The sequence below is a fragment of the Schistocerca cancellata genome, unplaced genomic scaffold (assembly GCF_023864275.1).
Source record: "Schistocerca cancellata isolate TAMUIC-IGC-003103 unplaced genomic scaffold, iqSchCanc2.1 HiC_scaffold_1143, whole genome shotgun sequence".
Lineage (NCBI taxonomy): Eukaryota > Metazoa > Arthropoda > Insecta > Orthoptera > Acrididae > Schistocerca > Schistocerca cancellata.
In genome coordinates this window covers 741,786-767,847 of record NW_026047142.1, presented here as the reverse complement: position 1 = coordinate 767,847, position 26,062 = coordinate 741,786, and the positions used below count along the sequence as shown (strand labels likewise).

At 41.0% G+C, this 26,062-nt stretch overlaps 1 protein-coding gene across 1 annotated transcript in view; it reads right to left on the bottom strand.

Annotated features, from left to right (window-relative positions):
• Positions 1 to 3,651: 3,651 nt before the first annotated feature.
• LOC126159437 (uncharacterized) overlaps positions 3,652 to 26,062 on the bottom strand; it is a 199,733-nt gene continuing 177,322 nt past the window's right edge. Inside the window, exon 8 of the mRNA XM_049916547.1 lies at positions 3,652 to 4,000. The gene's annotated coding sequence lies outside the window, so the exon portion shown is untranslated. The remainder of the gene's footprint in view (positions 4,001 to 26,062) is intronic.

The following is a 26,062-nucleotide window of genomic DNA, read 5'->3' as shown; positions in this document are numbered from 1 at the left end:
TGACAGCAACAGTGCACTGATGCAAATAACATGAGTTTTGGGGATTTACAAACTTGCTGACACTATCTCCCTCCTGGAATGCCATCACAAACCCAGAACACTGTCTAGCTTGTGACCCATCATTGCAGTCATTGCCAGTGACCTTGAATTGAAAGTGATTTGTGGTACTGGTAACAGTACAATATTTTTGTTAGTAGCTAGTTTCATAATGGAAAAAATAAAAGGTATTCATGTGGTTTGTAAATAGAATGTAATAGCATATGCAGAAGAACATGGAAACAGAGCAGCTGAGCAGTATTTCGGCCCTCCACCAACAGAAAATACAGTTCATGGCTGACGAGTTAGTAAAGAACTAGAAGATGATGTATTGAAATGGATTGAAGGACACTGGCAACATGACAATGAGATTAACACAAAAATGATTCAAATACACACTTGTAAGCTAGCGCTACAGTGGAGTTGATTGGTGCTAAGTTTATGAGGTGTCATGGACTTAGTGTACAAACAAAATCTACATATCTCAGAAAATGCCACAAGAGTATGGAAAGAAAATAGCTTTCCATTGCTTTATTATTCAGCACTGAAAGAAAACCAGTGTGGAACTAAGCCAGATAGCCTATATGGATGAAACTGCTCCGACATTTGATGTGCCAAGTAACAAAACTATTGCAATGAAAGGTACTAAAAGTGTAACTATAAAAGCAAGTGGATGTGAAAAAACACACTACACTGTTATCCTTTCATGTTGTGCTGATGGTACTAAGCTTAAACAAATGATCATTTTCAAACACAAAACAATGCAAAAACCTTCTGAAATACCACCAGGTGGTATTGTCCACACACATGACAAGGGTTGAATGGACAAGGATGGTATGGAACTATGGACTAACAGACTGTGGGAGAAAAGGAATGGTGCTTCATTGAAGAGTTCTCTTCTTGTGCTACATTAGTTTAGCAGTCATTTAAAAAATTCTGTGAAAGAGGAATCAGGACAGACAAACCTTCTTGTTACTCTGGGAGGACCTACTTTAAATTTGCAACCTCTTTATGTCTTGATAAATAAATCATTTAAAGTATGTATGGGAGAGGATACGAACAAATGGATGATGCATGAACCCCAACACGAATTCACAACTGGAGGTAGTTTTAAAATGATCTACAATCAAACAAGTATGTCAATGGATAAAAGAGTCATCATCTGGAGTGAGAGAAGATATTATCGCTAAGTCTTCCAAGTGCAACACAAGTAGCACTCTAGATGTCAGTGAGGACCATCTTATATATGAAGGGAAAAGGAATGATAACGATGGTGGTGATGAAGAAAGTTCAGATGATGATTTTTGGGGATTTTAAATGGCTAGTTCAGTTTTATACACTAAGAATTCTTTTTCTGTCTGGCTTTTCAATCTAATACTAAAAACGGTAAAAATGTTATTTTAAAAACTGCTTAAAAATTAAGGTGCATTTTATAGTCTGCAAAACATGGTATGTAATGATGAGTCAAATCCTGCCTTCAAAGTTTGGAAGAGTACATTATGAAAGAGAGATATTGCAGAAGGCTCACAGAGGATCACGGACCTATATGCCATAGAAAAGATCCACATATAAGAAAACTGAATAATGCTGTTTTCAAAAATAATGTTTACAAAAAAGATCATTATCTTGAATGCACACTGTAGTACAGTATTTAATGCCCAAGCTTAAACTATTAGCTGGAGTCTATATAGTGTTATTGTTTCTACTGAACATTTGTTAGGATATGAATGGCAGTTGGAGACATTGAAGCACAAGCATCTATTAATATATCTTTCACAACTATTACTTTAATCTCTGAACTTTATCTGAGAGTCCACAGACCTAGCAGAGAATTTCTTACAAATAGACAAATAGAATGCTAGAAATAGGGAATGTTTTAATCACTGTCATTAAAATGTTGGTGCAAGTACACCGGTGTCCAAAATTAAAACAACAAATGGAAATTTTGCTAGGTTGCAATTATTTTGCCACAAAACATTGTAAGCATGCATTAGTAAAGTAGAAACAATTTAAGAATGCAGACTGTAAACAACATGTGTAATTGTAGACAAAAATATTGTTCTTTTTTTCCAACTTAACGGATTTGCACACACATTCAGACAACTGGTTAATGTGCTCAGTATGGGGTGTGACCACCTCTGGCAGCAATACAGGCCTGATAATGATGGGGCATGCTGTGAATATCATCAGTCACCCATTGAGGCAATAATGGCCATTCTTCCTGCAGAGCTGCTCACAGCCTTGGAGACTGGTTGAGGGATCCTGATGTGAGGCAAGCCATCTCCATGGTGCATCACAGATATGCTCTATGGGATTCAAATTGGGAGCGTGAGCAGGCCAACCATGCGTGCAATACTGTTTCCAAGAAAACATCAACTAGCTGTCTCTATGGGGGTCAAGCATTAACATCCATCAATATGAAGTGTGGGCACAAAGTACCCTGCAACAACTGCAGGTGAGGCCCCAAGATCTTGTCATGATACCTGACAGCAGTTAATCCTTGCCAATTAACCCATACAATTTCATGAAGATTGGTTTGAGTGGTAAACACAATCCCTGCCCACTCCATTAGGGATCCTCCTCAATATCGGTCTCCTTCCACAATGTTTGGGTGCCAAAATCGTGTTCCATGTTCCCTCCAGATGAGAATCCAATGAGAATCACTCTCCAGACTAAACTGGGACCATCAGTGAAAGCAACAGAGGCCCACTGTTCGACAGTCCAGGTGGCATGTTGAGACACCCCTCTAGAAGTTCCCTTTCCTTCTGTGAAGATGCATAAGAGGTAGGCATACAGTAGGTCTCCGACAATAAAGGCCACTCTGCCAAACCTTTCTGCACACCGTTTGCCCCAATGCAACACATCCAGTGGCTGCTGTGAGCTCACATGCCAGGTACTGTGCACTACTAAGGCACTACTATTGTGCTCTTACAGCCAAAAAACTGTCCTCTCTCCTGAAGTCACACATGGTCGGCCCTGCCCTGGTCTTTGGGATACAGTTTTCGTTTCTATAAACTGTCAGCAAATCCGAGAAATGACAGAACGATTCACATTATTCCATTGGTCCAAATCGGTTTCCTGCTGTCCTGTTTCCCTTCTTTCTATGGCCCACCACTGCAGAGTGTCTGGTAAACATCTCCTCTGCACCATCTGTGACTGTGTACAAAGCTATTGGGCTACCTGGCAGACACTACATTTTTTGATACGTGCCTTGACATCACCATTGGCACAGTTGTCAGTTGACTGGAATGCCATCTTATATGCAGAACGTGATCGTACAGACATCTGTTTGACAGTTTGTATGATTATGTTGTGAACTGGACACAGGTTGGGGACATAACAGTTTGCTGCTTTAATTTTGGACACCAGTGTACGTTTTACATTCTTTAAATTGGGATACTGAAATAATCATCTTACCTGTAAAATCATTGCTCATATCACTTGTTTTCATATTTTCAGTTTTCTTGGTGGTGCACTTACTATTTTCATCATTGGTGGATTCTTTACTATCTTTGCCTAGTACTGAGACTGTACTATTTGGCTTTAATTTTCCATAATTTATTTTATTACTTGATTGGATACTACAAGAAACATCATTCTTACAAACACCATCATTCTTGTTCTCATACATTATATCATTATAACCTTCTTTTTGTTCACTGATTTGTTTGTTTCTACTCTTTAGAACTCTCCTTTCTGAATTTCTAAAATGAATTGGGTTTTTAAATTTATTATTTAGACAGTTATTGCCATCTAAAGAATCACTATTCACATCTTTGTCTGAGCCAGGTAGAGATGACTGTCATTCTTTTTTACTTTTCTTTACATTTATGTCAACTAATTCTTTCTTTTGTTTTGAGTTGACTGCATTTCTTATGCTTTTTGGTGATACTGCCCCTGGATTGTTCAACATCTCACATTTTTTCTTGTCATCTGCACTTTGTACTCTGTTGCTTTTCACAGCCTGTAAAAATAATTAAATAATTAAAAAAATGCAAATCAACTGCATTCAAACGTAAATCAGTCACCTACATTACATCATCACAAATAATGATACATATAAAACATTTTAAAATAAATTAAAAATACAGTCGAGAAAAGCTTTTAGTTCAATAATTTTTTTGTAACTACGGGTGACGACAATCTACTATCACACTGATGGTGTGTTAAGCAGCATACAGATACATAATATCTACAGACACTATTAAAGCTGGAGAAATCAAAAATGGTGACCGGCCATTGTACACAGCCCCAATTTCTGTTAGAAATGTCCTCTGCCTGCTTCTACGCTCTTGTTCCATTCACTTTTTGCTCATTTATCCCATCAGATACCACTGATATTCTAGTTGCGAGATACATTCAGACCTTTCACATGTGTGTAAATAGGAAATACATTTCTCCACATTCTGCATGTCCGCACTCTTGCACCAAGCATGTAACAGTCATGCATAAAATCATATATTACCTGCCCTTTGCATGATTACAAATATTTACAGAGACGAGGAAGATGACTTTTAAAAACTGTAAGATCATTCAGTCATTTGATAAACTGATGCACTGGATAAATGGAACAAAATGTGAAGGCACAGTGATGTGGTAGGCTATTCATCCAGTAGAAATGTCATCGGTTATTTGAGAGATGATAGATGACTGAAGAGGTGGGAGAGTATCATGGTGAATTAATAACCAGTACTCCACTACAGCCAGTCCATCCATTTTGTAGCATTCATATCCTAACAAGTCAGTGCAGAGTGTAAATCTCATTTCAAGCTACTTTTATTATTTTAGGACTTGTTGTCATCAAACCCCATGTTATTTTGCTAATTAGTGTACTATGCAGCATATAGTCCATTACAAGAGTGAAAAACTTTGTGCATGTTCACATTTTGTTATGATTGTCAGCCAACGACATGCTTCTCCTTTCACGATAGCAGGGGCTGGAATTGAACTAGCACTAAACAGATTCACTGATTAAATTTTTTCATGTCATTTTGAGCTCACTTTTTTGGCTATTCTATACAATTTCCTTCCAGGGATAATTTTCTTGATTCAACACTTTATATTATTTATAATACATAAAAACAATCTGTGAGTGTTCATGTTTCCCACTCACTGATACATTGTTGTCACTTCATTAGTTTTCCTATAGTTTCCTGCTTCACCTGACATAATTTTAAGTTTCTTTGTGACTACATAATTTGAGTGTTTACTGGGTGGGACTGAATAATTTTTTAACTCGTTGTTGTTTACGGTAGCTCCAAAAGTGCTATTTGTTTACAATACAAGACTTCATGTACACTCTCTCCCTTCTAGATCAAAAGTACACAATATCTTAACAATTTGTGAAGTTTTGGGCTGACTCATGTTGCAGATACTTTCTGTTTTACTAAAACAGTAATCTTATGGTTAACATAATATGTGATTAATTAATTTGGATTAGAATGGAATTTAAGTTTGTAGCACTCCTGAAACATTCTTTTTGAACATGATAACATAATAGATAAACATAAGTTATAACATAATTATCAACAAAATATTCACCTACAACAGTCTGACAATATGGTTTATAGTTAATGTAGTCACTTAGCCCAAGATGTTAAAGCATTTTCGTCCAGACAGAATTCTTATTAATGATTTTTTGATAGGGAGGGAAAAATGTGTGCATCTGAGGTTCAACATCAACAGGGATGCAGGAAAATATGGAATACACATTCTTACAGGGTTAGGAACTCCCATCAGAGAGCCTCGCTCCAGGCATATTCCAACTGGTAATCCAACAATTAAGTAACATTTTAATGTAGCATTTCCCAAAGTAAAGAGACAAGAAAGGCAGCAAGATTGAACACAGTGGATTACCAGTGAAATACTAGAACAGGGAAGGAAGCTTCAGGATGTGAGACGGATGGGCAAAGCTGAAAACTATAAAATGTTAAAAAAAAAAGTATAGAAAAACAATAAGAGAAGCCAAAGCAAGAGCAATTGACACCTCTATAGCGAACTCAAAAAACAAGGCAAAGGCAGCTTGGAATGCAATCAATGCTGAAAGAAAGGAAATAGATGGGTCAAACAAAGAAGAAGGTATTAGGTCAATTAAAATAGACAACACAGTGGTCACAGATTGTATGGAAATGGCAAACATACTGAATAATAACTATATCAGTGTAGTAGAAAACTTAAAATTGGAAAGAAATAGTAAAAAACAGAAGGGTATTAAGGTACCAAAAAAGATCATGCAGGACTATGTTCTTAAGACCAGTTACGGAAGATGAATTGTGGAAAACTATACAGAAACTGAAGTCCAAGAAATCAGCTGGTGATGATGAAATATCAAATCATGTAATAAAGCTGGTATGTGAGGAGATAATAACACCACTGCTGAACATAACAAACTGTTCTTTCAGATATGCAATTTTTGCAGAAAACTGAAGATAATGAAGGTAGTGCCAGTGTACAAGAAAGGGTATAAGGATGATCCCAACAACTACAGACCAGTTTCACTGATATCAGGTTTCTCAAAAATCCTAGAAATGCTTATGTATACCAGATTAGTTAACTATTTGGACAAACATAACATTCTCATACCATCACAACATGGTTTCAGAAAGGGTAAATCTACAGAATCAGCAATTGCCAGTCTAACAGAATACATTTTACAGTCCTTAGATGAGAAAAAGGTTGTCTCTGCAATGTTTCTGGATCTTTCAAAGGCATTTGACACCATTGACCATGAAATGCTGATACAAAAATTAAGCAACTATGGCATTTGGGGGCAACCAGATGAATGGATAAAATCATACTTGTGCAACTGCAAGCAGTATGTATCATTAGGAAACTCATACCAATCAGAAACCAAATCCATCAAATATGGAGTGCTGCAGGGTTTGGTAATGGGGCCGTTGTTATTTAATGTGTTTGTTAATGATATAGGTGTTGGGGAGGAAGAAAAGAAAATATTGTATGCTGATGACATGACAATACTAAATAGTGACCAAAATCTGGAACAGCTTGAGAGAAGAGCATACATATCTGCAAATGTCACAGCTCAATGGCTGTTGGAAAATGAACTGGGTATAAATCTAAAAAAGACTATGTATGCAATGTTTAAAAACAAGGAAAAGGCTGTAGACATGGATTTAGAGGTTGATGGAACAAGGCTGGAAGAAGGAGAATCTGCTAGATTCTTAGGTATTCTTGTGGATAATGAACTGAAATGGAAAAAAACATATTAATAATGTCTGTAAGAAACTGAGCTCTGTCATATTCTTAATGATGCAGCTATCACAGTATTCAGACAAGAACCTTCTGTGTACAGTGTATCATGGACTTTTCGAACCATACTTACAGTATGGAGTGACTGTGTGGGGAAACTCAAACAAACAAGAAACAAAACGAGTGTTCACTGTTTAAAAAAAAAAAAAAAAAGGGACCATTTTAAGAAGAAAGACCTCTGAAATGTGCAGAAACTGTTTCAAGAATTTAGGTATCTTAACTTTTTCATCATTGTATATATACAAAACAATAATGTACATCACAAAAGGTACTGAGGACTGGATTACAAATGCTAGTGTACACACCCACAATACAAGAAGGAAGAATGAAGTACGGAGCATACCCCACCGACTGGCAATGCTAAAAAGGACACCAGTACTCTGGTATCAGACTACCAAGAAGTCTGCCCAAAAACCTGCAAGATAGTGTACTTCACAAAGACTTTCCAAAGAAACTTAAAGACTATCTCATTGAAAAAGAGTTTTACAGTGTTGCAGAATACTTATGCCATTAAGTTTGTATATATTGTTATTCATTATCAGTGATGTAAAAATGTAAGCTAAAGGTGTAGAAAACTAAGTGATAAAGAATGTTAATACTTTGACATGTCCTATATTACATGTACATTTACTGTACATAATGTAATGTTACAGGATCAAATAAAATTCAATTCAATTCAATTCAAAACCACTTGAGTGTACAAACAGTGTTCCCTTGGGAGAGAACTGGAAGCTACAGGAAAAGTTCAAAGCGGAGCCACATGGAGCTGGTGATCGGCCAAGGCGACACATTGTGAATTATACCAAATGCAAAAACCATTAATATACAGCCGTGACTAGCCTAATGATAGCAATGAGGAAGTGTGTCACACTCAGCATGGAGCCCTGAAGGACACTGTTCTCTTAAATCTGTGGGAAGCTGAGTGATATACCAACCCTGACATGAACAAACCAACAAAAAAATCAATATGGAGCCCCAAAATCACCTGCTATGGACAGTAAGTAAAATGTGATGATTCCAAGTGGTGTCCTACACCTTACGTACATAAAAAGAAGACTGCAATGAGGAGTTGGCATTAAAAAAAAGCCTTTCTGACTGCTGTTTCCCATCTAATCAAATGGTCATTTGTGGATTGTCCCTTCCAGAAATTAAACTGACAGGGGGCAAAAGGCCCCACAACGGAAAACTCAACAAAAACCATCGTGCTATAATCTTTTCAACCAATTTGCATAGCATGTTGGTGGGGCTAATTGGCCAGTAGATGTTGATGGATGTGGGGTTTTGTCTGGTTAGAATTGGGAAGTTCTCAGTCAGTGAAAGATTGTTATATAATTCTGAGTGGTGAGGGTGAACAATAGGGATATATCTTCAACTTTCCCATTATGCAGTCATAAGGCAGTTGGGTAAGAAGAGCTAGAGCTCACAGATGCTGATACAGAATGGGTTGCAAGGCGTTCAGCAAGAACTGACACCAGTTGTTAATCATTGGAGGCCCAGAAGACTATGGAGCTTGGACTGTACACAGAGAATTAAGACATACATTCCCAAGGTGCAGATATGGTGCTCCCAGCATTCCTCCTTACTGTGCTTAATTTGACTGTTAGGCTTGTGTGCAGCACTTCAAACTGATGAGTGTGGTCTCTGAATGATGTCACTTGAGACATGCAGTGCCCTTAAATGATCCTGAATTGTTGCTGCAGTGTCTTTGGTCAACCACTGCACTGCCCGGTGGCAGTAAGGGCCTGTAGAAACGGGAATAACAGTTCCTGGAATGCAGACGATCAGTTAGGACACATCACTCAGAACATGAAGTGTTAGCAGAAATATATAAGTGCCAGTTGACCATTTGAAGAGCTCAAAATGGTACATGATCTGTTACACTGACAAAGAAGTATCAGGAACATTGGAAAATGGCCACTATGATAAAAATCATTGTGTAGTGACCACTGCAGTGAATCCATGAGATTGGGGGGAAAGTCTGGACTAGAGCTATTCAATTAGAAGGCCCCTACCAGACAACATAGTACTTCCCTATGAGGGGAGAGGTGGTGGTGGTGGTGATGATGATGATGATGTTTGGTTTGTGGGGCGCTCAACGGCGTGGTTATCAGCGCCCATACAATTACCCAATCTTTGCTCAGTCCAATTTCGCCACTTTGCTGGATGATGATGAAATGATGAGGACAACACAAACACCCAGTCATCTCGAGGCAGGTGAAAATCCCTGACCCCGCCGGGAATCGAACCCGGGACCCCGTGCTTGGGAAGCGAGAACGCTACCGCGAGACCACGAGCGGCGGACAATGGTGGTGGTGGTGGTGGTGGTGGTGGTGGTGGCAGCGGAGGGAGCACTTAAATGCCAACACAGGAGAAAAATGGGAGGGGGAGGGAGAGGAGTTGTTGGATTAAGTTGGTCACCTCAAGGAAGGTAAGTGCCCTGCCTGATACAGTTGACCATTCGAAGAGCTCAAATTGGTACATGATCTGTTATGCTGACAAAGAAGTACCAGGAACTTTGGAATATTTGCATTTGTGTTGCTGTTGCATCCAGCGTGGAAGCAAACAGGTGCAAGCATTATGGTTGAGTGGCCTTGCACATGGGCAGGGCCATGTGCAAAAAGCACAAACAAAGGTAGGGATTGGTCAGTGGTCAGACATTGGAGAGTTGTGGTAGATGCACATGTGTGAACGTGAGAGAGAGCCATTCTGTGTAACGGTCTCTATAGAATTTATTTAAATGTTAGTGGTATCAAGACTGAAGATAGCTGGGTTGGATCATAGGAAAATTGTCTCAGTTATGTAAATACTTGATTTGCAGGAATGTCTAACTGAACTGATGGTAAATTGGCATGTGCCAAACCAATGTGTAATGGTGTAGAAATGCACAAAGGAAAGCATTAACAATGGCTACCAGAATAGAGACATGAAGACATCATCCTGCCACCATGGCGTCTCAACTTGTAACAAAAGAAGGAAAGTTATGAGACTTTCGTTAATAATTTTTATAATCTGAAAATTATTTCAAATCTATGCAGAAAACTACCAGTCAATAATTTCAATTTTTGATCAATTTAGTAGTAATATGGAAATAGTTATTGGAATTCTTGTAAAATTATTTTGCCTTAAGCAGCATTCCTCTTTCTTAAAGTAAATTGAATTTAAATATCAGTATTACTATTCAAGTTTACTTGTAGCACAGTATAAAGAAAAAAACTTGTCGTCTTATCCAATGTTACATTATGATGTTGTATGCTACTTTAGAGCAGCAGTATTAGTGCAAAGACAATAGGGTCACCTGTTTATAGGTCATTTGTTTAAAATTATCTGTCACTGAATTACAAAAGTTCTTGCAAAGAAATACTTAAAGTCAAAATAAATTCAGTTCATTTCAGTCAACAATATTATTCCATGAACCATGGACATTGCTGTTGGTGTGGGAAGGCTCGTGTGCCTCAGCAATACAGATGGCCATACCATAGGTGCAACCACAACGGAGGGGTATCTGTTGAAAGGCCAGACAAATGTGTGGTTCCTGAAGAGGGGCAGCACCCTTTTCAGTAGTTGCAGGGGAAACAGTCTGGATGATTGACTGATCTGGCCTTGTAACACTAACCAAAACGGCCTTGCTGTGCTGGTACTGTGAATGGCTGAAAGCTAGGGGAAACTACGGCCGTAATTTTTTCCCGAGGGCATGCAGCTTTACTGTATAGATAAATGATGATGGCGTCCTCTTGGGTAAAATATTCCGGAGGTAAAATAGTCCCCCATTCGGATCTCCGGGTGGGGACTACTCAGGAGGATGTCGTTATCAGGAGAAAGAAAACTGGCATTCTACGGATCGGAGCGTGGAATGTCAGATCCCTTAATCAGGCAGGTAGGTTAGAAAATTTAAAAAGGGAAATGGATAGGTTAAAGTTACATATAGTGGGAATTAGTGAAGTTCGGTGGCAGGAGGAACAAGACTTCTGGTCAGGTGACTACAGGGTTATAAACACAAAATCAAATAGGGGTAATGCAGGAGTAGGTTTAATAATGAATAAAGCTATAAGAATGCGGGTAAGCTACTACAAACAGCACAGCGAAGGCATTGTTGTGACCAAGATAGACACGAAGCCCATGCCTACTACAGTAGTCCAAGTTTATATGCCAACTAGCTCTGCAGATGATGAAGAAATTGATGAAATGTATGATGAGATAAAAGAAATTATTCAGGTAGTGAAGGGATATGAAAATTTAATAGTCATGAGTGACTGGAATTCGAGAGTAGGAACAGGAAGAGAAGGAAACATAGTAGGTGAATATGAATTGGGGGTAAGAAATGAAAGAGGAAGCTGTCTGGTAGAATTTTGTACAGAGCATAACTTAATCATAGCAAACACTTGGTTCAAAAATCATAAAAGAAGGTTGTATAAATGGAAGAATCCTGGAGATACTAGAAGGTATCAGATAGATTATATAATGGTAAGACAGAGATTTAGGTACCAGGTTTTAAATGGTAAGACATTTCCAGGGACAGATGTGGACTCTGACCACAATCTATTGGTTATGAACTGCAGATTAAAACTGAAGAAACTGCAAAATGTTGGGATCTAAGGAGATGGGACCTGGATAAACTGACTAAACCAGAGCTTGTACGGAGTTTCAGGGAGAGCATAAGGGAGCAATTGACAGGAATGGGGGAAAGAAATACAGTACAAGAAGAATGGGTAGCTTTGAGGGATGAAATAGTGAAGGCAGCAGAGGATCAAGTAGGTAAAAAGACAAGGGCTAGTAGAAATCCTTGGGTAACAGAAGAGATATGAATTTAATTGATGAAAGGAGAAAATACAAAAATGCAGTAAATGAAGCACGCAAAAAGGAATAGAAACGTCTCAAAAATGAGATTGACAGGAAGTGCAAAATGGCTAAGCAGGGATGGATAGAGGACAAATGTAAGGATGTAGAGGTTTATCTCATTAGGGGTAAGATAGATACTGCCTACAGGAAAATTAAAGAGGCCTTTGGAGAAAAGAGAGCCACTTGTATGAATATCAAGGGCTCAGATGGAGGCCCAGTTCTAAGCAAAGAAGGAAAAGCAGAAAGGTGGAAGGAGTATATGGAGGGTCTATACAAGGGCAATGTACTTGAGGACAATATTATGGAAACGGAAGAGTATGTAGATGAAGATGAAAGGGGAGATACGATACTGCGTGAAGAGTTTGACAAAGCACTGAAAGACCTGAGTCGAAACAAGGCCCTGGGAGTAGATGACATTCCATTGGAACTACTGACAGCCTTAAGAGAGCCAGTCCTGACAAAACTCTACCATCTGGTGAGCAAGATGTATGAGACAGGCGAAATATCCTCAGACTTCAAGAAGAATATAGTAATTCCAATCCCAAAGAAAACAGGTGTTGACAGATGTGAAAATTACCGAACTATCAGTTTATTAAGTCACAGCTGCAAAATACTAACATGAATTTTTTTCAGACGAATGGAAAAACTGGAAGAAGCTGACCTCCGGGAAGATCAGTTTGGATTCCGTAGAAATGTTGGAACACGTGAGGCAATACTAACCCTATACGACTTATCTTAGCAAATAGATTAAGGAAAGGAAAACCTACGTTTCTAGCATTTGTATACTTAGAGAAAGCTTTTGACAATGTTGACTGCAATACTCTCTTTCAAATTCTAAAGGTGGCAGAGGTAAAATACAGGGAGCAAAAGGCTATTTACAATTTGTACAGAAACCAGATGGCAGTTATAAGAGCCGAGGCGCATGAAAGGGAAGCAGCAGTTGGGAAGGGAGTGAGACAGGGGTGTAACCTCTCCCTGATGTTATTCAATCTGTACATTGTGCAACCAGTAATGGAAACAAAAGAAAAATTTGGAATAGGTATTAAAATCCATGGAGAAGAAATAAACACTTTGAGGTTTGCCGATGACATTGTAATTCTTTCAGAAACATCAAAGGACTTGGAAGAGCAGTTGAACGGAATGGATGGTGTCTTGAAAGGAGGATATAAGATGAACATCAACAAACGCAAAATGAGGATAATGGAATGTAGTCGAATTAAGTCGGGTGATGCTGAGGGAATTAGATTAGGAAATGAGACACTTAAAGTAGTAAAGGAGTTTTGCTATTTGTGGAGCAAAATAACTGATGACGGTTGAAGTAGAGAGCATATAAAATGTAGACTGGCAATGGCAAGGAATGTGTTTCTGAAGAAGAGAAATTTGTTAACATCAAGTAGAAACTTAAGTGTCAGGAAGTTGTTTCTGAAAGTATTTGTATGGAGTGTAGCCATGTATAGATGTGAAACATGGACGATAAATAGTCTGGACAAGAAGAGAATAAAAGCTTTTGAAATGCGGTGCTACACAAGAATGCTGAAGATTAGATGGGTAGATCACATGACTAATGAGGAGGTATTGAATAGAATTGGGGAGAAGAGGAGTTTGTGGCACAACTTGAAAAGAAGAAGGGACCGGTTGATAGGACATGTTCTGAGGCATCAAGGGATCACAAATTTAGCATTGGAGGGTAATGTGGAGGGTAAAAATTGTACAGGGAGACCAAGAGATAAATACAATTAGGAGATTCAGAAGGATGTAGGTTGCAGTAAGTACTGGGAGATGAAGGAGCTTGCACAGGATAGAGTAGCATGGAGAGCTGCATCAAACCAGTCTCAGGACTGAAGACCACAACAACAACAACAACAACAACAACAACAACAGTAGCAAGTGTGCTAAGAATATTAAAATTTCAGTTCTGAGTTTACAGAGAAATAAAATTTCATTCTTGCAAGTGACTCATCTAAAGTTGTTAAATTTAATTCAAACGAGAAACAAAATTTGCTCCTCTAGAGCTGGCGACCGATCTTCATTGAATTAGTTAGTTCTCCACACGGGATATCTCTTGGTAAGTGATCAATGCTCTCTTCAAAATTTGCTTAGGCTGTCTGCTGTTATGGCCGCCAACTGGGATTCTAAATCGATAGGAAGTGCGATTTTGTATGAAATGTAAGGCAGTGTTCTACCTGTTGTTGTTGTTGTTGTGGTCTTCAGTCCTGAGACTGGTTTGATGCAGCTCTCCATGCTACTCTATCCTGTGCAAGCTTCTTCATCTCCCAGTACCTGCTGCAACCTACATCCTTCTGAATCTGCTTAGTGTATTCATCTCTTGGTCTCCCCCTACGATTTTTACCCTCCACGCTGCCCTCCAATACTAAATCAGTGATCCCTTGATGCCTAAGAACATGTCTTACCAACCGATCCCTTCTTCTGGTCAAGTTGTGCCACAAACTTCTCTTCTCCCCAATCCTATTCAATACTTCCTCATTAGTTATGTGATCTACCCATCTAATCTTCAGCATTCTTCTGTAGCACCACATTTCGAAAGCTTCTATTCTCTTCTTGTCCAAACTATTTACCGTCCATGTTTCACTTCCATACATGGCTACACTCCATACAAATACTTTCAGAAATGACTTCCTGACACTTAAATCTATACTCGATGTTAACAAATTTATCTTCTTCAGAAACGCTTTTCTTGCCATTGCCAGTCTACATTTTATATCCTCTCTACTTCGACCATCATCGGTTATTTTACTCCCTAAATAGCAAAACTCCTTTACTACTTTAAGTGTCTCATTTCCTAATCTAATTCCCTCAGCATCACCCGACTGAATTCGATTACATTCCATTATCCTCGTTTTGCTTTTGTTGATGTTCATCTTATATCCTCCTTTCAGGACACTGTCCATTCCGTTCAACTGCTCTTCCAAGTCCTTTGCTGTCTCTGACAGAATTACAATGTCATCGGCGAACCTCAAAGTTTTTGTTTCTTCTCCACTGATTTTAAAACCTACTCCAAATTTTTCTTTTGTTTCCTTTACTGCTTGCTCAATATACAGATTGAATAACATCAGGGAGAGGCTACAACCCTGTCTTACTCCCTTCCCAACCACTGCTTCCCTTTCCTGTCCCTCGACTCTTAAAACTGCCATCTGGTTTCTGTACAAATTGTAAATAGCCTTTCGCTCCCTGTATTTTACCCCTGCCGCCTTTAGAATTTGAAAGAGAGTATTCCAGTCAACATTGTCAAAAGCTTTCTCCAAGTCTATAAATGCTAGAAACGTAGGTTTGCCTTTCCTTAATCTTTCTTCTAAGATAAGTCGTAAGGTCAGTATTGCCTCATGTGTTCCAGTATTTCTATGGAATCCAACCTGATCTTCCCCGAGGTCGGCTTCTACTAGTTTTTCCATTCGTCTGCAAAGTATTCGTGTTAGTATTTTGCAGCTGTGGCTTATTAAACTGATTGTTCGGTAATTTTCACGTCTGTCAACACCTGCTTTCTTTGGGATTGGAATTATTATATTCTTCTTGAAGTCTGAGGGTATTTCGCCTGTTTCAGACATCTTGCTCACCAGATGGTAGAGTTTTGTCAGGACTGGCTCTCCCAAGGCTGTCAGTAGTTCCAATGGAATGTTGTCTACTCCGGGGACCTTGTTTCGACTCAGGTCTTTCAGTGCTCTGTCAAACTCTTCACGCAGTATCGTATCTCCCCTTTCATCTTCATCTACATCCTCTTCCATTTCCATAATATTGTCCTCAAGTACATTGCCCTTGTATAGGCCCTCTATATACTCCTCCCACCTTTCTGCTTTCCCTTCTTTGCTTAGAACTGGGTTTCCATCTGAGCTCTTGATGTTCATACAAGTGGTTCTCTTATCTCCAAAGGTCTCTTTAATTTTCCTGTAGGCAGTATCTATCTTACCCCTAGTGAGATAAGCCTCTACATCCTTACATTTGTCCTCTAGCCATCCCTCCTTAGCCATTTTGCACTTCCTCTCTATCTCATTTTTGAGACGTTTGTATTCCTTTTTGCGTGCTTCATTTACTGCGTTTTTATATTTTCTCCTTTCATCAATTAAATTCAATATTTCTTCTGTTACCCAAGGATTTCTACTAGCCCTCGTCTTTTTACCTACTTGATCCTCTGCTGCCTTCACTACTTCAACCTTCAAAGCTACCCATTCTTCTTGTACTGTATTTCTTTCCCCCATTCCTGTCAATTGTTCCCTTATGCTCTCGCTGAAACTCTCTTCAACCTCAGGTTCTTTCAGTTTATCCAGATCCCATCTCCTTAAATTCCCACCTTTTTGCAGTTTCTTCAGTTTTAATCTACAGGTCATAACCAATAGATTGTGGTCAGAGTCCACATCTGCCCCTGGAAATGTCTTACAACTTAAAACCTGGTTCCTAAATCTCTGTCTTACCATTATATAATCTATCTGATACCTTTTAGTATCTCCAGGGTTCTTCCATGTATACAACGTTCTATCATGATTCTTAAACCAAGTGTTAGCTATGTTTAAGTTGTGCTCTGTGCAAAATTCTACCAGGCGGTTTCCACTTTCATTTCTTAGCCCCAATCCATATTCACCTATTATGTTTCCTTCTCTCCCTTTTCCTACACTCGAATTCCAGTCACCCATGACTATTAAATTTTTGTCGCCCTTCACTATCTGAATAATTTCTTTTATTTCATCATACATTTCTTCAATTCCTTCGTCATCTGCAGAACTAGTTGGCATATAAACTTGTACTGCTGTAGTAGGTGTGGGCTTCGTATCTATCTTGGCCACAATAATGTGTTCACTATGCTGTTTGTAGTAGCTTACCCGCATTCCTATTTTCCTATTCATTATTAAACCTACTCCTGCATTACCCCTATTTGACTTTGTGTTTATAACCCTGTAGTCACCTGACCAGAAGTCTTGTTCCTCCTGCCACCGAACTTCACTAATTCCCACTATATGTAACTTTAACCTATCCATTTCCCTTTTTAAATTTTCTAACCTACCTGCCCGATTAAGGGATCTGACATTCCACGCTCCGATCCGTAGAACGCCAGTTTTCTTTCTCCTGATAACAACATCCTCTTGAGTAGTCCCCGCCCGGAGATCCGAACGGGGGACTATTTTACCTCCGGAATATTTTACCCAAGAGGACGCCATCATCATTTAATCATACAGTAAAGCTGCATGCCCTCGGGAAAAATTACGGCCGTAGTTTCCCCATGCTTTCAGCCGTTTGCAGTACCAGCACAGCAAGGCCGATTTGGTTATTGTTACAAGGCCAGATCAGTCAATCATCCAGACTGTTGCCCTTGCAACTACTGAAAAGGCTGCTGCCCCTCTTCAGGAACCACACGTTTGTCTGACCTCTCAACAGATACCCCTCCGTTGTGGTTGTACCTACGGTATGGCTATCTGTATCGCTGAGGCACGCAAGCCTCCCCACCAACGGCAAGGTCTATGGTTCATAGGTGATTGTTTATTGTTTATTGTTTAGTAATTGTGTTTGAGAACAGGTGAACATTGTGTGTAGTGTTTCACTAATGCTCAACTGAGTGAAGTGACAGCATAATAGCTTGTAGAAAGTACAGAGTAAGGCTGGCAGCCAGCAGTTATATGAACAAATCCCACATGACCAGTCATGGCAGGAAAAGATTTTTTCAAATACGCTGGTGTAGAAGTAGTACATGGCTGCCAATTCCAGCAAAGTTACCACAATAAAATTGGAATCATTCACTAAATTTTGTCAATGTGAGTGATAAAGTCGAGTGGTGACATTAGGGGTAAAGAGAGTCAGTTGTACTTGACATTACAGGGATCGAAGTGACATTAGAATAATAACGCACAAGCAATGTGATTTGGGTTTGCAATTCAGGTTTCAACTGTTGACACCCCAAATTTAATTATATTAGCAAATAATTTTTATACCATTGCACCTGTCAACTGCGTGACAGGATTTTAAAAATTTGTGAATTGCTGCAGTAAAATGGTAATTTACATAACCTTCAGTTTTGTAATTTTAGCATTGTAAAACAGGTAGAAAATTGCTAAGTCCATGCGATAACCTGTATAATAATAGGAAACCAAACATTTAGAACAGATGTACAGGTGAACATTGTGTGTACAGTTGTACAGTTTGTACTTCACTGCATGAAAATTTTAGATAGGCACAAATGAGAGTGGCACAAGATGATGTCAGGTCCTAATGTACCAGACGAGGAATTGCCTTTCAATCACAAGATGTCAGAAGGCAGTGTAAGACAGAACAACAATTTAGAAGACAGTTCTTGCATAGTGTTACCAGCAGTGCAAACAGAAATATTTTTTGCTAGTGAATGTAATGATACACATGGATTAGACAATCCGTTAAGAATATTTATGCTGATTATAAAAATGGAACAGGATTTCAGTCAAGTAAACATTAAAACTGAACCGTATGTGACAGTGGAGGTGATGCTGATGGATATCGGTGTTGATTTAGTGACTTTGTTAAATCATATAGTGACTCAAATAACGATATGGCTACAGGTATTACCACCAATATGAACAATGTGAGTGTAGGTTTAAAAAATAATGCAAACCAGCTGGAAACTAACATGAACACTACTATGATGCAGTTAGAGTGTAAAATATACCAGCCTGGATACAAAATTGACAGAAAAGAAAACAAAGATGATTAAACTGAAAGATAAAATTGATATTCAACTGAAAACAGAGTATATCAACACAGGGCCCATGATATGCAATTTGGATTGAAATCTTTCAGGCAAGATTGATACAAATTTGGAGATGCATAACTGACGTAAGCCAACTGGTAAACAATATGAAGACTAATGTAACTAAAATTCAGACAAAAATTGCCAATATCAAAGAAAGATTTGATTTGGAAACTTAGAGAGTAGAAGGAGAGGTAGAACCTCTTATAGAAGGACAGCTGCAAGTTATTGAACCCACAGTTAGGACTGAAATTTTGGGTGAAAGACAAGCCAGACTGGAAGCATTATGCAACACAATGAAGAGTGTACTAGGGAACATGGGTTCTTGCATTCCATAGCAAGAATCCCCAACAATTCATACTGAGATGGAATTGGTACATTTTCAGGTACAGAATCAAACACCGAGTAGTTACATATCATTTGTAACAAAGAATTCTGGGATTTTAAGTAAAGAGGGTAAGTTTGGCCTTCAGAAAAAACAGGGAGGTTGGCATCCTACCGACTTCATCAAAAACTGTATGTTGGGTTGGGTTGTTTGGGGAGGAGACCAGACAGCAAGGTCATCGGTCTCATTGCATTGGGGAAAGATGGGGAACTGATGTCAGCCACGCCCTTTCAAATGAACCATCCTGGCATTTGCCTGGAGCGATTTAGGGAAATCATGGAAAACCTAAATCAGGATGGCCAGACGGGGGATTGAACCGCCGTCCTCCTGGATGCGAGTCCAGTGCGCTAACCACTGCGCCACCTTGCTGTATGTGTTACCCACAATGTCAGACAGAGAAAGGATAAATTTAGTAATTAATTTGTTAGCAGGAAATGCTAAGTGATGGGGACTGAATTTGGATGTGGAGAATTTTCCATTCTCTGTATTTAAGAGTAAGTTTCTGGAAGAGTTTTAGTCTGTCCAGAAACAAGTCCAATTGTGGTGAGAGTTTATCATTGCCAGAATGCCAAAACATGGATGAGGATCCATGAAGGAATGTTGTGAATCAGAGTTTAAGAGCTTGGCGTATTTAAAAAGCAGAAAGGCCGAATCTGAGATAGCCTGAGAACTCGAGAAGAAGCTGCCAGCAGATTCCAAGCCATATGTAGGATGTAACGATCATAATTTTGAAGACTTTCTGGAAAAGTGGAGAGCAAGAATATAGAGCGCAAAACTTGCTATCGAAGAGGATTCAGGAACCACAATGTCCCTGAACGAGCTAATAGCAATCAGCCACAAACAAATATGATGAGAGGAACTGTTAGAGAAGGCTGAGGAGGTTGTTACCACCAGGAAGGGGAAACTTAACAGATAAATCATGAAGGAAGAGGAAAGCAGTATGGGGAAGGATGATACTGACATGCACGCATATTAAGAGGTTATCTCTTTCATTCAATACGCTCAACAGCTGGAGAAGCAGCCTGCTAAGAATTCAGCAACTTCCATAGAAGAGACTAACTCTGACCCAAACCTGCAAATAATAGAGAGCCAAGTCAATTGCAATAGGTAATAGTGATAGCAGTCATGCATAACCAAGAAAACAAGAGATCTGACAGAAAAAAGATGAGGTATCCCGAAACTGTTGGAATTTATACAACTGACAGTACTGTAGTAGACATCCTACATAGATTAGAAAATTTGCAGGAAAACAAGGAAGATTTGAGCAGCTGCAATGAGGAGGACATTTTTCCTGACAAAGAAGTGGATGGAATTGATTTAAACCTGTGCAAACTGTTCAGAGAACAGATGGGGTAAGAAGAACAAGAAATTGGTCAAAATCAGTATCATTAGACAGCATCTTTTAAGACTAGCAAGATATGTATGATTCTGATGAATTGTAAATAGAGAAAGATGAACAACTGTGAGAAATATACACTCTAACAGTAAAATTTGTAGTGTCAATTTGAGCTGAAGAAAATAAAACCAAAATCCATCAGGAAAACAATGAAGATGTAGTAGGCGAGGAAGTTTCCGATACCATGGCTGATGGGCATAACCAAAATGACACTATAGAAGAGGATGAGTCTCAGAATATGTAGGCATTGAGCTATGAGAGAAAGCAGAGCAGGATGGTTGAAATGGAGAATGAAACCTCCAGATAATACTTTCACTATAAAGATGGATCAGATATCACAGCAAGGCCTTGCTGTTGAAAGGATTTATTATGGGAAAATGAAGAAGACCGGAGGGAGGATACTAGGGTGCAAACCATCATTACCATTACAGTACATGGACAGGAAATGTTTGTACTTTTGGATACAGGAATGCAAATAACTATTGTTTCAAATGATTTTCTTGAAATAACCAGGCACAAACTGGAAATCGAAAATATGCCAGTGGCAGGTGTTAAGGTTATGGGTACCACAGGAGAGAGTAGCAAACTTATAAAGTACCAAGTATTATTAGACTTTCAGATACAGAGATATATAGATTCGAGCTGAGCTGGCGACCCTTCGCTCACAGCTTCAGGCTGCGTTGGCCTCCGTCACACAGCTTGAGACTGCTGCCAAGGGGTGTCACTGAGGGGGTTTGGACGCGGGGATGCAAGGGACGTCGAACACATCCTACACGTCCTCCAATTGGACCACTGCAGTGACCTTCCCAGGCACTGCCTGCACTGAGGTTGACTCCTCACCCGTGGTCGAGTGGGAGATCATTCCAAAGTCTGGCAGGCAGCGAAAAACTTTCCATGGGGCCAATTGTAGGATCTCCCAGGTTCGTTTGGTGAACAGGTTTCGGGCATAATCTGTGGCTGACGATGTCTCTGAACCGAATGCAGTTGTCCACCCCATTCCAGAGGAAGCTTCTCGGCCCACAAGGTCTGGGATTTCACAGAGGGTGGGTTTGCTGGTAGTTGGGAGCTCCAATGTTAGGCGCGTAATGGGGCCCCTTAGGAACATGGTTGCCAAGGAGGTGAAGGAAGCCACTGTGCACTCTGTGTGCATTCGGGGGGAGTCATTCCAGATGTGGAACGGGTGCTTCCAGATGCCATGAAGAGTACAGGGTGCAGCCAACTGCACGTGGTGGCTGATGTCGGTACCAATGACGTGTGTCCCTTTGGATCGGAGCAAATTCTGTCTGGTTTCGGGCGGCTAGCGGAAATGGTAAAGACTGCCAGTCTTGCTCCCAAGATTAAGGTGGAGCTCACCATCTGCAGCATTGTTGATAGAACTGACTGTGGTCCTTTGGTGCAGAGCTGAGTGGAGGGCCTGAACCAGAGGCTCAGGCGGTTCTGTGACCGTGTAGGCTGCAGATTCGGGTGGTGGGTTTCCAGGTTCCGCTTAATAGGTCAGGAGACAACTACACGGGTAGTGGGGGCTATGTGGAATGGACTGAGCGGTTTTTTAGGTTAGAGGGTCTCACGGAACCACAGAAGGGGCGTCTGTCAGAAAGTGGGCAGGTAAAACCTACACAAGTTCACCACAGGATCAACATAGCCCAGCTCTAACCAACCCTTTTTCGCCTTTTTTCACACCAGATCTCCATTTGCTTTCTAGTTTTACCTTTATCTCTCCCCATATATTTTTATATTTATTTTCATTTTCATTTCAGCCTCGTGTTCCACTTTCCACCTTCTAGTACCATGTCACCCTCACAACACCTCCACAACGACCCCATTAAGTTTTATTTACATTCCCTCCGCAAACATGCCTTCGCCCTAGCCAGATTACACTCCCATATTTTATTTTCTCAGGCTTGTCTGACATTTGGCATCACCCCCAAAGGCCTCACACTTAAAGTTCCCATCTCTGGCTGCAACCCTTCTTTCCATCAGTCCCTATACCAGTTCCAAACCGAACAATCCATTGCCCTCACCCACCTAATCCTTCACCTACACATCCACTCAGCCAATCAACACACCCATCAACTCCTGTCCCTAATAAAAGTCCTCAATCTTTCCTCTCCCACATCCACACCGGTTGTTCAGAGCATCCTCCTACAGGCCAACCGCAAATTAGAAAAGCAGGCCACCCTCCACCTTAAAAAACTATCCAATCTCCTGGTTTCCCACCTCCGGAAAGGCAACTCACTCACCCTTCACAACCTTTCCAGCAAACCTCAACCTCCTCTCATTGCACACAAACCCAGTCTCTCCCATCTACTCAATCTCCCACTTCCAGCTCCACTCCCTCCAAAACCTCAAAATTCCAATCAACACACTCTGGAACCACAACACCCCAATTCAGTAGTTAACCTCTCCTCCAAACCTCTCTCCCAATCCGAAACCTCTGTCCTATCCAAAGGCCTCACCTTCAGCCCCACTCCCAGATTTAACCAAACAGCCCTTGTCAAAGATTTACTGTCCTACACCCGTACTCTCTGCTGGAAATATCACTTTGCCACGAAGAAAAATGATCCTAATCCTACTCCTAATGATCCAACACCCCAAGATACTATCCAAATTGAACCATGCCTGGAACAGTTCCGTCCTCCGTCACAGCAGGACCCACCTCCTCTTCCTCAAAATCACCCTCTCCAAACCTTCCAGGAATTTCTGACTTCCAGCCTTGCCTCTCAATCCTTCTTAAAAAACCTCAATCCTACTCCCAACATCACCACTGCTGAAGCCCAAGCTATGCGTGATCTGAAGGCTGACCAATCCATCGTCATTCTCCCGGCGGACAAGGGTTCCACGACTGTGGTACTTGATCGTCGGGAGTATGTGGCTGAGGGACTGCGTCAGCTTTCAGACAACACCACTTACAAAGTTTGCCATGGTAATCCCATTCCTGATGTCCAGGCGGAGCTTCAAGGAATCCTCAGAACCTTAGGCCCCCTACAAAACCTTTCACCTGACTCCATCAACCTCCTGACCCCACCAACACCCCGCACCCCTACCTTCTACCTTCTTCCCAAAATTCACAAACCCAATCATCCCGGCCGTCCCATTGTAGCTGGTTACCAAGCCCCCACAGAACGCATCTCTGCCTACGTAGATCAACACCTTCAACCCATTACATGCAGTCTCCCATCCTTCATCAAAGACACCAACCACTTTCTCAAACGCCTGGAATCCCTACCCAGTCTGTTACCCCCGGAAACCATCCTTGTAACCATTGATGCCACTTCCTTATACACAAACATTCCGCATGTCCAGGGCCTCGCTGCGATGGAGCACTTCCTTTCACGCCGATCACCTGCCGCCCTACCTAAAACCTCCTTCCTCATTACCTTAGCCAGCTTCATCCTGACCCACAACTTCTTCACTTTTGAAGGCCAGACATACCAACAATTAAAGGGAACAGCCATGGGTACCAGGATGGCCCCCTCGTACGCCAACCTATTCATGGGTCGCTTAGAGGAAGCCTTCTTGGTTACCCAGGCCTGCCAACCCAAAGTTTGGTACAGATTTATTGATGACATTTTCATGATCTGGTCTCACAGTGAAGAAGAACTCCAGAATTTCCTCTCCAACCTCAACTCCTTTGGTTCCATCGGATTCACCTGGTCCTACTCTAAATCCCATGCCACTTTCCTTGACGTTGACCTCCACCTGTCCAATGGCCAGCTTCACACGTCCGTCCACATCAAACCCACCAACAAGCAACAGTACCTCCATTATGACAGCTGCCACCCATTCCACATCAAACGGTCCCTTCCCTACAGCCTAGGTCTTCGTGGCAAACGAATCTGCTCCAGTCCGGAATCCTTTAACCATTACACCAACAACCTGAAAACAGCTTTTGCATTCCGTAACTACCCTCCCGACCTTGTACAGAAGCAAATAACCAGAGCCACTTCCTCATCTCCTCAAACCCGGAACCCTCCACAGAAGAACCCCAAAAGTGCCCCACTTGTGACAGGATACTTTCCGGGACTGGATCAGATTCTGAATGTGGCTCTCCAGCAGGGATACGACTTCCTCAAATCCTGCCCTGAAATGAGATCCATCCTTCATGAAATCCTCCCCACTCCACCAAGAGTGTCTTTCCGCCGTCCACCCAACCTTCGTAACCTCTTAGTTCATCCCTATGAAATCCCCAAACCACCTTCCCTACCCTCTGGCTCCTACCCCTGTAACCGTCCCCGGTGTAAAACCTGTCCCATGCACCCTCCCACCACCACCTATTCCAGTCCTGTAACCCGGAAGGTGTACACGATCAAAGGCAGAGCCACGTGTGAAAGCACCCACGTGATTTACCAACTGACCTGCCTACACTGTGAAGCGTTCTATGTGGGAATGACCAGCAACAAACTGTCCATTCGCATGAATGGACACAGGCAGACAGTGTTTGTTGGTAATGAGGATCACCCTGTGGCTAAACATGCCTTGGTGCACGGCCAGCACATCTTGGCACAGTGTTACACCATCCGGGTTATCTGGATACTTCCCACTAACACCAACCTGTCAGAACTCCGGAGATGGGAACTTGCCCTTCAGCATATCCTCTCTTCTCGCTATCCGCCAGGCCTCAATCTCCGCTAATTCCTAATTTCAATCTGCCGCCGCTCATACCTCACCTGTCTTTCAACATCATCTTTGCCTCTATACTTCCGTCGCGACTGACATCTCTGCTCAAACTCTTTGCCTTTACAAATGTCTGCTTGTGTCTTGTATGTATGGATTGATATGTGTGTGTGTGTGCGAGTGTATACCTGTCCTTTTTTCCCCCTAAGGTAAGTCTTTCCGCTCCCGGGATTGGAATGACTCCTTACCCTCTCCCCTAAAACCCATATCCTTTTGTCTTTCCTTCTCCTCCCCTCTTTCCTGACGAGGCAACCGTTGGTTGCGAAAGCTAGATTTTGTGTGTACGTTTGTGTTTGTTTGTGTGTCTATCGACCTGCCAGCGCTTTTGTTTGGTAAGTCTCATCATCTTTCTTTTTAAATATATTTTTCCCACGTGGAATGTTTCCCTCTATTATATATATATATATATATATATAAAGATGATGTGACTTACCAAATGAAAGTGCTGGCAGGTCGACAGACACACAAACGAACACAAACATACACACAAAATTCTAGCTTTCGCAACAAACGGTTGCCTCATCAGGAAAGAGGGAAGGAGAGGGAAAGACAAAAGGATATGGGTTTTAAGGGAGAGGACAAGGAGTCACTCCAATCCCGGGAGCGGAAAGACCCACCCTAGGGGGAAAAAAGGACAGGTATACACTATATACACTCGCACACTCGCACACACAGGTGTGTGTGTGCGAGCGCACACCTGCCCCTCCTTTCCCCCCAGGGCGGGTCCCTCCGCTCCCGGGACTGG